The sequence below is a fragment of the Myotis lucifugus genome, unplaced genomic scaffold (assembly GCF_000147115.1).
Source record: "Myotis lucifugus unplaced genomic scaffold, Myoluc2.0 scaffold_341, whole genome shotgun sequence".
Taxonomy (NCBI): Eukaryota; Metazoa; Chordata; class Mammalia; order Chiroptera; family Vespertilionidae; genus Myotis; species Myotis lucifugus.
The window spans coordinates 1,114,032-1,129,005 of NW_005871389.1; the positions used below are offsets into that span (position 1 = coordinate 1,114,032).

The window sequence follows — 14,974 nt, forward strand, 5'->3', positions numbered from 1 at the left end:
CAGAGACAAGAGCATGGAAAAAAGAGCAGATCTTTGAAGAAAAGAGGGGAGGGTAGGAGGTTGGGAGGTAATCAAAGACCTTGTATGCATATGCATAACCCATGGACTCAGACAGTGGGAGGGGTTGGGGAGGTCTTGAATGGGTCGATGGGGGAAAAACGGGACATATGTAATACTTTCAACACTAAAGATTTTTAAAAAATAAAATAAAAAAAATTTTAAAAGTCAAGACAAAACTCTTATACTGAAATGTGTTACAAAATATCATATTTGATATTAAACTATATTTTAAGGAAAACAATTTTTTATCTTTACTGCTGAGGTTTGGGCACCCCCTTAGAATTTTATGCGCAGAAGAATGTCTCCCCTGCCTCACATGGCCCTGCTGTCACACTGCTGAGACTCCTGACTTTCCTAAGCTGAACACGGGCAGCATTAGTGTCTCAGAGCCTGGGGCTCCAAACTGAGTTGACAGCACAAGGAGAGCAAGAGTCCCTCCTGAAGGACAAGAGGCAGCAGGTGCCCCAAGGACTCACCACGACCTTCAGGGTCTTCCTTACACCGTCCGTGAAAAAGCGCCGATAAACAGTGGCCTTGACCTCTACCTCCTGCAAGCCGACCACCAGAGGCACAATAACATAAGGCACGGCCAGCGAGGACTTGGGAGGGATGGTTACAGTCTGCAGGTGACGCTTCTTGGCAGTGGCCAAGCTGCAGAAGGCTGGATTGTAGAGCATTTCTACTCTCACCTGCCAGGGAGAGAGTATCAGGTCAGGGGCATGCACCATGGTCCCCCTCTCCAGGTCTCCCCTCGTGCCTCTCCTGCTTCAAGGACCCACCGTGAGCGTATCTTCTTCCCGGTAGTTGTAGAGGACGGCTCGGATCTCCACCTGTTCGTTACGAACCACAGAGTAGGGCAGCCGCAGGTCGATGAAGAAATCTTGAACCACTGTCACCTCATAGGGGTCAGCCACACAGATCCCTGCCCAGGGGAACAGAACATGAGTGTCAGGGGTAGGGGATGGGCAGGGTGGACAGGGTCCAAGTTCAGTTCCAAGTTCCTGCCTCTCAAGGCTTACCCCTGACATGGGAGCTGTCCGGAGCTCAGCTTGTTTTTGTAGAAGCCCATAGACTAGAGAATGTTGATGGTGATGAATTACAAATGATAGTGGTAGCTGGGAGTTGTCACGATTTAGCGATGTCTTTGGAATTTTACTCAGAGATAGAGGTGGAGGAGGAAAGCGAGTCAGATTCACTGAAGGGTCCATCTGTGCTCCCCAAAATGGTAGCCCCAAGCCCCATGTGGTCACTGGGGACTGGAAAGGTGGCTAGCTCAAAAGGGAGCTAGATTTCTACTTTTATTTCAGTTTAGTGAACTCATATTTAAACTTCCAAACTAGTGCTTGTGAATATACTGAAATCATATACTGACCAAGGGTGACTTTTATAGTATGTAAATTATATCTCGATTTAAAAATGCCCATGGACACAGACAATAAAGGCCTGGAAGGGAGGGTGAGGGAAAGAGGAGATCAATGGGGAAAAGACAAACAAAAAAACAAAGGGGACATTTGTAATACTTTCAACAATGAAGATAAATTTTTGAAAAAATGATGTGTGGCCCTGACCAGTGTGGCTCAGTTAGTTGGGCATTGTCCTGTGCACCAAAAGGTTGTCAGTTCAAGTCTGGTCAGCACACATGCCCATTTGAGGGCTTCCATCCCGGTGGGGAGCATGTGGAGACTGCCAATTGATGTTTCACTCTCACATCCCACTCTTTTCTCTCCCTCTCCTTTCCTCTCTTTCTAAAAATTGATTTTAAAAATCTTTAAAAAAAGTAAAAATAATGCTTGATTTAGTGATTGGAAAACTTTTAAAAGTATGTTTGAGACAACTTGAATATATCAATCTGCTTTTTCAACTGCAAATTTTTTGAATCCTAAAACAGAGATCAAAGTGTTTCCAATGAAAAGCTCACATCCTGAGAACCAAGATGGCAGCATAGGTAAGTACCTGTACTCGCTGCCTCTCACAACCACATCAAAATTACAACTAAAAGACAGAATAACTATCATCCAGAACTGTGGGAAAGCTGGCTGAGTGGAAGTTCTACAACTAGAAGTAAAGAAGAAAGAGCATTGAGACTGGTAGGAGGTGCAGTGGCAAGCACAGAATGGCCGGCAACCGGGTGCGCTGCTTTTTTTTTTTAATTGGGAGAGAGACACAAGCTCCCAATTGCTTAGAACTCCAGTTTCGGGCAAGACTCTGGGGACCCAGACACATATGGGGAGAAACTGGGATGTCTGGCATTGGGCCGGAATGCGAGGGCGGCTATCTTTCAGAAGGAAGGTGCTTGCAGTGGTCATTGTTTCTGCGCCGGGACCTCTAGGGTGCAGGGCTGACTGGCAGCCATTGCTATTTGCTCTACCCTGGTGAGTGCCTGAGACCCTTTTTCACCCAATTTACAACCCCATCCAAGCTGTGTGCAACGGTTTTTGCATATGAATGGCCTATCCTTTCTCAGCCTAAAACCTGTCAAACAGGAAGCAGCTGGGACAGAGAGCCCCAAAGCTACCAAAAGAAGGCTCAAGGTCTGGCAGCAGCAGCCTGCCTTGCTTCACAGCTAGGCCTCATCTGGGCAATTCCAAACCTGATAAAAAGAGGAGGAATCTGCAGATCTCTCTGTAGCTCCTGCTGGGCAGCCCCAGGTAGTGGCTGACTTTGCACCTCCTTGGAGATCCAAGAGTCAGTGTACCCAGTGTTCAGTGTGAGACCATACCAGATTACAACTCTTCACATCCATAAGCAACACACTCAAGGGGCAGATTCAGTGAACACCAAAGCCCTACTGAAGCAAGTCCTGCCCCATAAGGGTGTCTCCTGCACAGCAGCTCTTCCATTGTAGACACAGCTGGTCCTCCTAGCCAATTGGCCTGGAGGTCAATTCCTCCCAGTGATACCAACAGCAATCAAGCTTAACTACAACAAGACTGTGCACACAGTTCACCAAGGGGTGCACCAAGAGTGTCCACCTCAGGCTATTGGGAAGGCTGAGCCACTGGGCCCTATAGGACACCTAGTACAGAAAGCCACTCTATCACACAGGGAAGCAGCCAAAATGCGAAGACAAAGAAACATGTCACAAATGAAAGAAATAGAAGAAAGCAAACTACTGGATATAGAGTTCAAAACCACAATTATAAGGTTACTCAAGAATCTTCTAAAAACCTCCGAGGAACTTAGTGAAACCTTCAATGATCTTAGTGAGAATGCAAAAAAAAAAAAAAAAAGGAAAAGGACCAGTCAGAAATTAAGCATACACTGACTGAAATAAAGAATAATATACAGAGATTCAACAGAAGTCTAGAGGATCCAAGAATCAAGTCAAAGATTTGAAATACGATCAAGCAAAAACACCTAACTGGAAGAGAAAGAAGAAAAAAGAATCCAAAATTATGAAGATAGTGTAAAAAGCCTCTGAGACAACTTCAAGTGTACCAACATCAAATTATGGGGTTGCCAGAAGAAGAGAGAGAGCAAGATATTGAAAACCTATTTGAAGAAATAATGACAGAAAACTTCTCCTACCTGGTAAAAAAGACTTACAAGTCTAGAAAGTGCAGAGAACCCCAAAGGAGAGGAATCCAACGAGGACCACACCAAGATCCATCATACTTAAAATGGTAAGGGCAAAAGACAAGAGAGAATCTTAAAAGCAGCAAGAGAAAAAAAGTCAGTTACCTACAAGGGAGTACCCATACGACTACAGCTGATTTCTCAACAGAAACTATGCAGGCCAGAAGGGAGTGGCAAGAAATATTCAAAGTGATGAATAGCAAGAACCTACAACCAAGATTACTCTACCCAGCAAAGCTATCATTTAGACTTAAAGGACAGGTAAAGAGCTTCCAAGACAAGAAAAAGCTAAAGGAGCTCATCACCACCAAACCAGTATTATATGAAATGCTGAAAGGTATTCTTTAAGAAGAGGAGGAAGAAGAAAAAGGTAAAGATAAAGATTTATGAACAAAAAAGTGACAACAAATACATATCTATCAAGTGAATCTAAAAATCAAATGAATAAAAAATCTGATGAACAGAATGATCTGGTGAATGTAATATAATCAGGGGCATGAAAAGGGAGCAGACTGACAATTCTTACAGGGAAGACGGTGTGGGGGGTGAGGGAAGAGATTAGACCAGTGATGGCGAACCTTTTGAGCTCGGCGTGTCAGCATTTTGAAAAACCCTAACTTAACTCTGGTGCCGTGTCACATATAGAAATTGTTTGATATTTGCAACCATAGTAAAACAAAGATTTATATTTTTGATATTTATTTTATATATTTAAATGCCATTTAACAAAGAAAAATCAACCCAAAAAACGAGTTCGCGTGTCACTTCTGACACGCATGTCATAGGTTCACCATCATTGGATTAGACCAAAATCTTACACTTATGGACGAGGACAGTGGGGGTTCGAAGGCAAGGGGTGGAGTGGGAACCGGGTGGAGGGAAGCTATGGGGGGAAAAAGGAAAATCTGCAATAATCTGAACAATAAAGATTAAAAATAGAAGAAAGAAAGGAAAAGCTCACATCCTAATTGAGATGCACTCTAAGTATAAAAGGCATACCAGATTCAAAGGCTTACAAATAGAAGTAAAATAAGTCATTAAAAAATTTGATTTCTTTCCCGGCCAATGTTGATCAGTGGTTGAGTATCAACACATGAACCAGGAAATCATGGTTTCATTCCAGGTCAGGGCACATGCCCAGGTTGTGGGCTTAATCCCCAGTATGGGGCGTGCAGGAGGCAGCCAATTGATGATTCTCTCTCATGGATGTTTCTAACTCTTCTTCCCTCTCTCTTCCTCTCTCTGAAATCAATAAAAACATTTTTTTTAAAAAAAAATCAGCTTTACTTAAATAGTAATGAGTTTATTGTTTTAAAATTATTATTAGTGTGATAGTGGTTTTGCAAGCTTTTATAAAATGTAGGAATGATAATATTTTGGATATATTTGGGTGAGATAAAATGTATTCCTGAAATCGGTTTCATCATACTCCTTTTTCATGGGGCTACCAGAAATATAAAATAACACACCGGCCCACATTACAACTTCTCCTTCCTTCCTTCCTTCCTTCCTTCCTTCCTTAAGGGCTTTACATGTATTAACTCATAACAATCCTCCCAACAATGCTTAGAGTACGTGCTATTTCTATCCTGTCCATTTTATGGAGGAGCACAGAGAGGTTGAGTAACTTGATTAAGGCCACACAGTGGCTCGAGCTGAGTGATACTGGAGTCCCAGGCAAAAGGAAACCATGTGCCCCTGTGTAAATGATTTCATTTGAGATCATCACTTGTTTAGGAGAAATTGCCATGGCCCTGGCCTGTGTGGCTCAGTTGGTGGAGCATTGTCCCATGCATGGCAATTCCATTCCAGGTCAGGGCACATGCCCAGATTATGAGCTCCATCCCCATAGATGTTTTTCTCTTATGAATCTCAATCTCTCTCCCCCCCCCCCCGCTTCTAAAAGCAATAAAAACACATTTTTCTTAAATAAGAGAAATTGGCAGAAAATTTCAATTCCTTCAATTAAAACGAGATAAGCAAAGAAGCAGATTTTTAAAATCTTGAAGTCAGGAAAGTAAAATGATACTAAAGTGTAATAAACAAAATGAGAATACAGCGTAAGAAAGCCTGGCTCTGGTATAAATAAAAAAATTTACATTTAATACTGTGAGTTTTAATACCCCTGTCTTTTAATGTTTTAATATTGTTTGACAAATTTTACCTTTAAAGTATACATAAAATATGCATATGGGTCACACATTTTTTTCTCTTGCCTCAAACTCCTTTGTAGTTTGTCATGGCTCTGATCTCTGTTAAAAATTTGGATATTTTGTTCATCATTGATTTTTTTGTACTCACTTTTATTTTGAAAATTATTGCAGTGGGATATTACTTACCTTGATGACGGACTTCTTGGCACCCACTTACATTTTGCACTAGAAGTTGGGCCTTCCTTCCCTCACCCCTCCCGGCCCTGCTGTAAACCATCCCCATTTCGCTAGAGCTCCTCGGGTCTCACTCCAGCTGTGGGTGACCGGGGACAGGTAACCTTTTTCTCACGCTTCCCAATCTGACCACCGATGTTTCAATCCCCATTTCATCCTGCTTCCTCCTCTTTCTTAATCACTTTACCCACTATCATGTCGACAGCACCTCCTTAAAAGTTTTTGTGGTTGCAAATTATTCTGTACCATACTGCAATGGTGGACTCGTGTCATGAAATATTAGACTAAATCCAAAGAATGTACAACATCAAGAGTGAATTCTTGTCATCTATGAACTTGGGGTCTTCACAATTGATTGTAACAAATGCACCACTCTGGTGGGGGATGTTGACAGTGGGGGCTGTGCATGTGAGGGGGGATGGCAGAGGGTATATAGGAAATCTCTACTTTTTGCTTAATTTTTTAATAGAATATTTTTGTCTTTGTTCATCTTCACTGGAGGATATTTTTTCTCCCATTGATTTTTAGAGAGAATGGAAGGGATGGGGAGAGAGAGAGAGAGAAACATTGTTGTGAGAGAGACACATTCATTGGTTGCCTCCAGCACAGGCCTCAATTGCCGGAAACCTGGGTATGTGCCCTGGCCAGGAGTTGAACCCCCCACCTTTTGGTGTACAGGACGACGCTCCAACCAACTGAGCCAAACTGGCCAGGCCCTTTCTGCTCAATTTTGCTGTGAAACTAAAACTGCTCTAAAAATAAAATCAATTTAAAAAATAAAAAGAACTTCCCAGCCAGTGTTGCTCAGTGATTGAGCATCAACCCATACACCAAGAGGTCACTGGTTTGATTCACTTGAGGGCACATGCCTGGGTTTGAGCTCCATCCCCAACAAAGGTCATTCAGGAGGCAGCCAGTTGATGCTGTTGTTTCTTTCTCATCAATGTTTCTGTCTGTCTCTCTCCCACTCCCTTCCTCTCTCTCTAAAAAGTCAATAAGAACATATTTTAAAAAATAAAATAAAAAGCACTGACACCCACAATCTGGACTCTGATGCACCCGCCACACCCAATAACCAGGGGGTAGAGTGTCAGCCACCAAGAAGCAGAGGAGCTTTGGGATGGATGAGAAGCAGAAAATGCCTGGGGCCCTGGGGCCTGCGAAGCCACCACCTCACCTTTCCTGTCGGACAAGCTCACAGCCATGATCTCCCAGGTGGTGATGGAGTCTTTCAGAAACACCTTTATGGTCTTGGAGGAGATTCTAGATGGAGGAGAAATGGGGGCCTTAGGAGAAGATGTGGTGGAGGGGAGAGCAGGTAATGAGGGGCCCCAAGGGCAGGTTGGAGGTGTGGGTGTGGGCACCTCTTGGTTTCTCTAGGTTGGGTTGTGGAGTTCCACTATGATTCCAGAAAACAGAGGAGGTTGAGGTGCATGCAAATTAAATGTTCTGGTCCTGAGTGTTGGTAGGAAGTGCCTGGGGGTGGGTTGGAATGAGGGGTTCCCCAGCCTTACCCATTTTTCTCTGGGTCCTTTAACTCCTCGATGGTCCACAGCCAACTCTCAGGGAACTGGCTTCTGGAAACGATGTCTTCTTCCGGAATGATCTCATTCTCTTCACCTGGGGAGTTGGGGGGCAATCTGGGTTTAGAGCAGACCCACTTTCTCTTTCTTTTGCCTACGTGTGTTGGGAATCTTTGTGTCTTTTGTGGGTGGAGGGGTGAAGGGGATGGGAGCTTTCCAGCTAAAAGAATTTAGAAATATTTCTCCACTTTGACATCAGCTGCCTTTGAGAGGTGGCTGCTAAGCCCCGGCCCCCAAAGTACACATGTACACAAAAATCACGTGTTACCATCCATATCTGTTATCTTAAAGGTTAAGTGATATTGATCTTTGGGAGCATCTCTCTTGACTTAAATTTTAAAAAGATGTTAAAAAAAACCATAAAAGGAGTAAAGAGGAACTTTACATGGAGAAAGAGGGCAGACACCACCTTAATCAAGGATCAAGGTTCACATCATCCATGATGTTACAAGTCAATGTGATAGAGGAGACCTACAACCTGATAGATCCAGTACCTGAATTAATCTGAAAAGTAATTATATTATTTTAAATCTTAGAACACATATACTTATGTGCATATGGGGTTAAGTTTCTTATATGTAAACTAGAGGGCCGGTGCATGGATTTGTGCACATTGAAAGGAAATTAATTAGAAGAAATATTTTAGAGGCCAGGGAGGGACTGTGAGAGGTTGGTTCCAGACTTTGTTCAGCCCATCTCGCCCAGTCCTGATCAGTTGAAACCCAACAGCAAGCTAACCTACTGGTTGGAGCGTCTGCCCCCTGGTGGTCACTGCACATCATAGTGACCGGTTGAATGGTTGAATGGTGGGACACTTAGCATATTAGGCTTTTATATATATAGATACGGGGCTAAGTTTTTCTTAAAAGTTTTCTTTTCAAGGCCTGCTAAGTGATTGAGGATGTGACCCAGCTCTGAATCCAGCAAGCAGAACTGATAGGTATGGTCAGGCAGACTCATCAGGAGTCAAAACATCATCTCATCAACATCATCTCATTGCCTGATGACTGATTACAATAACTGACGTCTATGGAACCCCCAGGGCTGCTCATAGCTGCATCCTGTACCCCAACCCCCTTCCTGCTATGCCCTTGAAAAACCTGTTTCCCTTGCAGGGCCATAAACCATACACAACCCCCACAAGGGTGGCTGACTGCAGACACCAGCCAGGGCCTCTCAGCTCTCCCTTATCACCGTCATAGGGGAAGTGGGGCTGCAAAAGCCCATGAAAAGCGGGGGAACTAGAAACAAAGAACTTAATGCCCTTTATAAAGAGGAAGCCCACTACAATCAGCGCTCAGCATTGGGAACCAATTCCTCTGAGCCACAGCACCCCTGCTCCTGCAATAAAGTGCATTTTCTGAATCTTCCGAGTGCCTGGTTCTACGTCTTCCCGCTGCCTGGAAATTTTGCCATAACGAATGCTACCCGCCTTCTGATCCCAGGCGAGGCACCAAGGAGGGCACAGTATCTCCTCTGGGACAGCCCTGCCCCAAATGCAAAACCTGAATGTGAGCAGGAGAAACACCAGGCAGACTCAGGTTGCTGAACAACTTTCAAATGATCTGGCCTGTGTACCTCATGTTTGTGAAGAATATGAGAGTCACAGAAAGACCGAAGAGCTGCTGGGGGTTGTGCAGATAGGAGGAGGCTAAAGAGTCACAACCAGACACACCAATGCAATGTGTGATTCTGAACTGGGTCCTTTTCCTAGAGAGAACTAAAAGAATTTAAAAAGTGGCAACATTTGCCCTAGCTGGTTTGGCTCAGTGGATAGAGCATCAGCCTGCAGACTGAAGGGTCCTAGGTTCAATTCTGGTGAAGGGCACATGCCTGGGTTTCGGGCTTGATCCCCAGGAGGCAGCCAATCAATGATGTTCTCTCATCATTAATGTTTCTATCTCTCTTTCCCTCTCCCTTCCTCTCTGAAATCAATAAAGATATTTTTTTTTTTTTAAGTGGCAACATTTGAGTGGAGTCTGTGAATTACATGGTGGAAGGAATCCACGTTAATGTCCTGATGCTGAGCATTGTGCTGGGGTGTTTAGGAGAATAACTTTGCTGCCCCCAAATCCTCACTAAACTATTCAGAACTCTGGGGGCATCAAACAGCTCAAGCGGGGAAAAGTGTTAAACCCCACAAGTTTGTAAGTTAAAGGCTGTTTAAAGATAAAAAGATCATTATTTTTGTGTTAGTTGGCCAGCCAGCCACTGGGCAAGTTTCCTAATCTTCCTTAGGTTTTAAGCAGAAGCATTCTTTTTTGTTATTTTCCATCCTGTAATTGATAACGTAATTTCCCTCAATTTCACAAGCCGCTCACACTTGCCTTTGCTCCTGGAAGTAAATTTGATGCACACAATTTCCAGTCCCCAGTGATGGGCGCCTCCCCCTCAAACCACCACCAGCCCTCAGGCAGGGCCCTCCAGGCCACAGGACTCACTCCTGGCCAGGCTCAGGTCGCTGTCCCGGCTATGCTCCAGCCGCTGCTGGGTGATGTAGTTGCAGCAGTCCAGGAAGGCGTCCACGCAGGCCTTGTCCTGGAGGATGAACTGTGCCCTGCGCTGGCACGGGTACTGCATGGGGTTCTCCCGCATACCGTCCTCACAGCACTTGCGCAGCTCCTTGCTGGGGTACTCACCCGCTGTGGGAACACCCCCCCTCCTCCCAGTCAAGTCCCCACAGGGCCTCCCAGGGAGGACCTGCCCAGGTCCAGGCCATCCCCTCCTCCCACTTTGCTGGGATCTCAATGGACAGGGTGCAAGGGTGGGGGAGGCGGATGAGGGCTCCCACCTTTGCCCATCCTCTTCTCCATGAGCTGCACTGAGCGGCGGCGCCGGGTGGCTGGTTTCGGGCATGCCAAATCTGAGGGGCAGGTGGACGGAACAAGATGGGTTAAGCACTGACTGCCTGTCCTTGGTTTACTCCTCACAGTAGCTGCGAGGTGGGAGTGTTATTGCTCCCATTTAACAGATGTAGACACTGAGGCTCAGAGAGGAGAGTGATTTGCTAGTTGGTGGTAGAGGCAGGACTGACACCAGGGTCCAGGATCCTATCTGGGAGGTGGAAGTGCTGCCCTCCCTGGGTGTCCACTGGTTGACTCCTCACCTGACCGCTGCTCGGTCTGCAGGCCTTTGCTGGTCTGGAAGGCCAGCCCGGCATCCGTAAAGACACCTGCATAGTTCTTTCCACTGCCTGGTGTGCAGCCAATGTCTGCCTTCTCCACTGTGTCCCAGATCTGCAGGGTGAGGAGGGGGTCAAGGGCAGGATGAGGCCAGGCCAGCAGGGCCTAGGTCACCGCACGAACACATCCACCCAACCTCACTACCATCCTCATCCCGGCCCCAGACACTCCACAGTGGATGATCGGAGTATGCTACAGTGGGACTCAGAGCTGTCCCCTTTACCATGACCATCCCCAACTTAGACCCTGTCCATCCACATTCCCATCTGCAACTTGAACTGCAACCCATCCCCATGTCTGTGTCCATTTTGACCTCTGCACTCGACCCACACTCAACCTGACGTCACTGGTTGTCCCCAGCGCCATTCCCACATCAACCCAACGCCATCTCTTTGCCTCTGCCATGTTTTACCCAACCTCAGTGACATGGGGACATACCTTTTTCTGAGTGAACCTGTTCTTCTTATTCAGCACAAACACGCCCTTGTCCACGGCTACCAGCCCCACTCGAGCCCCCTGGTTACCCTCAATCTTGAGCGATATCTGTTGTCCAGGTAGATGCTGATGCTTTTCTTCCTTCATGGCACTTTTCACCACCAGCTGTGAGGAGGAGGGAGGGGTAGGCAGGAGAAGTTAGCTCAGCAGGGCCCCAGCCTTGGTTGGTAGAGGACAGAAGGGGACCTGGTCTGGTCTGAAAGGAGAGAAAGAAAAAAAGAGAGAAGAAGGGAGACGCACCAAACCAGCATCAGGTAGAAAGTCAAGGAAAGAGAAAATTGGGAACAAGCGAGATACTGAGACTAAAACAGGGAAGAAAACAAGATGGAAAAGGAGAAGAGAGAGGCAGGAACTCTACAAGCAGAGGAGAGAAATGGGTTCAGAAGGACAGAGAGAGGCAGAGACAGAGAAAGCCATGGCCAGGCTTAGAGTCACAAGATGGGCACAGAGACTCAGCAATGCTTACCGTGCCCACACATGAATCCTTGACATCCACCCACACAGAATCAGCCACCACCTCCCTCTGGCCTCCTTTGTTCAGCGTGTAATAGGCCACCAGGCGGAAGGAAGGAATAAATTCTGTTGTGATGGTCAGAGGCAGCACCACCAGGACCTGACCGGGCTCTCGCACCTGGCGTCCCACCTTCAACAGCTTCCCCTTGTTCATGACCTTGGGAGACAAGTTGGCATAAGGATCAGGAAGGCAGGAGGGAGGATGGTGGGGGGGATCTGGAATGGGATAGGGCTCTGAGGGCTGGAGAAGTGAGGAAGGGGGAGACCTGGGGGTTGCAGGAAGCCACGCACCAGGTAGGTGAAGTATCGGATATTGGCATCCTGGCCCGGGTCCATTTGCAGGACAAAGTTGACATTGAGCTTGTCCCCTGGCTTGAGCTCTGTGGCAGGTATGGAGAGGTGCAGGTAGTTGTTGGAGTTGCCCATCGTACTGTAGGGTATGGCCTGCATTTGACTGGTAGCCTGTCGCCCCTCCGGGAGGCCCTCCTTCATTGTGCGTACCTGAGCAGGGAGACAGGAATGCATGCTGCCGACCTGAATGTCCATGTCTTAACCCCCGGCACCTGGCAATATGGCACCTTGTGTGACAAGAGGGACTTTGCAGATGAGATGGAGTTAAGTATCTGGACATGGGCAGACTATTTTAGGTTACCCAGGCACGCTAATGTCATCACAAGGGTCCTTATAAGACATCCATGCAGATTACAGGAGTCCCTGTGTAAATGGCAGGAGAACCCTCTATCCAGACAGCAAGACTCCCATGTGCAGACAAACTCCTCTATGCAAATGAAACACCTCTATGTGAATGGCAAGACTCATTTACGCAAATGAAAGGACCCCCACTATGCACATGACAAGATCCCTTTGTGCAATCATTAGAAGCTGCTATACAAATAAAGTCCTCTTTTTCCCTGGGGTGGGGTCCTGCTGGTGCAGACTCACAGTGATCAACAGGGGCTCCAGGCTCTTGTGTGTGTTGATGGTGAGCTTAGCCAGGCCATCATCCTGGGTCACAGAAATCTCTTGGTTGGAGCCCTGAATTGCCACAGGGATGCGGGGGGCTGGGGAGCCATCGGGGTTCGTCACATACACCTGTGGGTGCAGGGAAAGGTGGATGGGGTTCAGCAGATCCAGAGACGAGGCCAGTGCTCAGGAGTGGGGTGCAACCTTGCTCTGGGTCTCACCATGAGGTCAAAGGGCATGGTAGGTTTGAAGAACCTGGGCGTCTTGGTGAAGTGGATCTGGTAGGGGGAGGTCACGATGGGGATCCCGCTGCGCTCTGCCTCCACCATGTCGCTGCCTGAGGAGGCCAGCTGTGAGTGTGGGCTACTGGGCTACCCCTCTGGACCAAACCTTCCCCCTCAGATTGGACCCTCCCTTCATATTGGAACCCTTCCTCAGATGGGACCTCTGTCCTCAGACAGGGCCTCTATCATAAGACTGACCCCACCTTCATTCTGGGCCTCCTCCCTCAGTTGGGCCTCCCCTCTCAGACTGGACTGCATGGAGGAACTGAGCCTCCACCTTCCACCCAGGCCTCACCTGAGTGTAGGATGACAGTGACAGACACATACAATGACTTTCCCACTAGGGCAGCTTCTCGAGGGGCCTGCGGAGCCGCACTCAGCAGGACCTCTCGGCTCAGCACAGCCTCTCCAGTGCCATCCTCGATCTGGGATAGGAAATGAGGGCTCAGAAGGGGAGAGGGGAAGGGAGAGGGGATGCAAAGTGTGAGAGGGAAGGGTTCAGAGTGGAGGAAGCTCTGGGAGCCCCTAGTAGGTACCACAACACGAGTGAGTGACTGGGACAGTGAAATCCTCTGGTCACCATCCTGGACCCCAAAGATGACGAAGGCTGTTCCATCCACATTCTTCCCGTACAAGAACCTGTGTAGAGAAGAGAGTCTCAGATTCTCCCCTTCTGAAAAGCTGAGTCGTAATGTAGGGTAAAGTCACACTGGCATGGAGAGGACCCAGTATCACCAACCCCTCACCTCACCCTCACCAGGCCCTCACTTGACCCCTCATATGGTCTTTCACCTGACCCCTCACCTGGAACCTCACTTGGTCTCTCACCTGGCCCCTCACCTGACCATCACCTGACCATCACCTGTCCCTCCCCTGGTCCCTCACCTGGCTGTGATGGTGACCTCCAGGCCCTTAGGGTCATCAATGTAGTAGAATTTCTCTGCAGGCTCCACTTGGACCTCAAAACTAGGCAGCACTGGGGGCGGGGGTGGCGGGGAGAGAGACAGCACTGTGAGGGGCCAGCACTGAGCCCAGCATTATGGGGCCCACACCCTGGCTCCCTCCTTCTCTTACCATATTCCTTCACCTCAAACTCAGCCGAGAAGACCTGCTGTGGCAAATCTTCATAGTGGGCTTTTATCTTCCACTGCCCCATGCTGTGGGGAAGGCAGGTGAGTGATCTGGTCAGACCTGGAAGCCCCCCACTCCTTCTCCTGGGATAGGGGAGCCCCAAACCCACTCCTGGAGGGCCTGACGTACTTGACCAGCTCCGGGATATCCCAATTCAAGGACAAGATGCCAATGTGGTTTTGAGAAGAGAGGAAGTCCCGCTTGATGGGAATGCCTTCGGGCGTCTGTAGATAGACAGGGAGGGGTATGGTTCTTCAGAGCAGGCTTAGCCCCTTGGCCCTCCTCTCCCGCTCTGTGTCTGGACACTCTCTGTCATGTCTACAGCAGCAGCGGCTAAGAACGTGGACCTGAGTTGGTCAGCCTGGGTTCAAATCCCACTGTGCCACCTACAAGCTGTGTGACCTTGGGCAAGTTTCTTAACTTCTCTGTGCTCAATGTGCACATCTAAAAACAGGAGATAAATACAGCCCCTCTGGCTTGGGACATCGTTCATGTGAGCAGGAGCTCGTTATTATGAGTGTTCCCCTGAATGTTAAGAATCACTAGAATGTATTACTTAATTTTAGGCTGAGCATTTGATTTGTGCTAAGCCATACATAATTGCTCTGTTCAACCTTTTATCCTCCAAGAATAACAATCTGGTGTACACTTATCATTTCATTTTCTGTCAACAATTAAACATTGGGAGACACCACATAGAAATCTGGTTCTCTGGCTTCTCTTGGAAACCAGGGTAACTGGATAGTGCCCTGCTGTTGGCACAGGTGACATTTCGCTTCTTCCTTCTCCCTCCCTGACTC

At 47.4% G+C, this 14,974-nt stretch overlaps 1 pseudogene; it reads right to left on the reverse strand.

Annotated features, from left to right (window-relative positions):
- The window catches only part of LOC102422118, a 42,300-nt pseudogene that overhangs the window by 25,300 nt on the left and 2,026 nt on the right, over nt 1-14,974 (reverse strand).